Source organism: Penaeus japonicus, unplaced genomic scaffold, assembly GCF_977035675.1.
Source record: "Penaeus japonicus unplaced genomic scaffold, GWHDUDI00000001_assembly GWHDUDI00000012, whole genome shotgun sequence".
Lineage (NCBI taxonomy): Eukaryota > Metazoa > Arthropoda > Malacostraca > Decapoda > Penaeidae > Penaeus > Penaeus japonicus.
This window is the reverse complement of record NW_028234414.1, coordinates 35,567,153-35,569,229: the sequence shown is the minus strand read 5'-3', so window position 1 is coordinate 35,569,229 and position 2,077 is coordinate 35,567,153.

The window sequence follows — 2,077 nt, the reverse complement described above, 5'->3', positions numbered from 1 at the left end:
TATTTATATAAAAAATTTATATATATATATATATATATATTATATAATAAAAAAAAATATAATAAAAATTAAATAATATGTACATAATGTATATATATATAATATATGTTATTTTTTATAAATATATAAATATATATATATTTATTTATATATATATTATAAAAATATAGTTTTTTTTTTTTTAATGTGTGTGTGTGTGGGGGATTTTTGTTGTGTTGTGTGTTTTGGGGGGGGGCTGTGTGTGTTTGTGTGTGTTTTTGTGTTTTGGGGGGGAGGGGAGGGGGGGGGGGGGGGAAAAGTGGGGGGGCGTGTGTGTGGGGTTGTGGGGGGTGAGAGAGAGTGAGCGTTTTTGGGGGTTGGTGTGGGGGGGTTTATACATATATATGAAATATAAATAAAAAATATATAGATATATATAAAATATATTTATATATATATAATATTATAATAAAATATATACGTTTGATATGTATATACATATCTTTATACATTATTTATGTTTTGAAAGGGTATTATTATGTTTTTTTTATTATTATATAAAATTTATATATAAATATATTTAAATAATATATATATATTTAAATATATAAATATATAAATTAAAATTTTATATTTTAAAATATATATACACAACAAAAAAAAAACACAAAAAAAAAAAAAAAAAAAAAATATAAAATATATATTAAATATAAAAATTATATTTTTATATAAAAATTATATTTTAAAAATATATATGTATAAAATTATATATAATAGATAAAAATATATATATATAATATATATATATAATATATATATGTTTTAAAAACATACATAAAATTATAATTATATATATATATAAAATAAAATAAAATTATAAATATTTTAATTTTTATATTTTTTTATATAAATAAATATAAAAAATATATAATTTTTTTAGATATAAAAAATATTTATAAAAATTTTTTATTATTTTATATAATATTATATATAAAAAATTATTTTTAATATATGTATTTAATTATGTTTTTTATTTTTAAAATATAAAATTTATATATATTTTTTATATATATAAAAATATATGAATATATAAAATTAAAAATATATTTTAAATATATAAATATATATATATTATATATATTATTTTTATTTTAAATATTAAATAAATTTAAAAAACCAACAAAAAAAAAAAAAAAAAAAAAAAAAATATAAAATATTTATATTTAATTATATTATTAATATAATAAAAATATTTTGTTTTATTTTTTTTTTACATTTTAATATTATATATCTATATAATATATTACATACATATATATATTTTAAAAATATATATATTAACACAAAAAAACAAAAAAAACAAAAAGAAAAAAAAAAAAATTTAAAAATATATATTAATATATATATATATAAATATATATATATTTTATTATATATATAATAAAAATATATAAATATATATAATAAAAATATAAAAAATTATATATTTATAATAAATATTGTATTATTATTTAAAAGTTTTAAATAAAAACACGTTAGTATATTGCGTGTGAATGTATTATTGCTGGCGGGGGCGTGCGGGGGTTTTTATTAAATTATTTAATTCCCCATAATGTATAAATTTCCTTATATTTAAAAAATAAAAATTTCTAAAAATTATTTTTTATAAATATAAATATTTTTTTATTTTATTTTGTTTATGTTTTTATATATAAATAAAAAATTTAAATATAATTTTTTTTAAAAAAATTAAAAAATATTAAAAAATTAAATCGTTAATTTATATTAAATATATATTAATATTTTTTTTAAAAAACTAAAAATGTTAAATAATAAAATATGTGGTATTTTAAAACAAATTTATAAAAAATATATAACCTTTTAAAAAATTTTATATATTATAAAAAAATTAAATATAAAAAATTTTTAATTAAGCTTATAAAAACCCGGGGATCCCAAAATTTCTTCAATGTCCGAATTTGGTCTTGCTACAGTGATTATGTCATATATAATCATTATCATTTAACCGTCAACGTAAAATTGTAGTTCCTGTAAATTTTATTAATGTTGTTATCCTATATTCGAATGCATTGCAAGT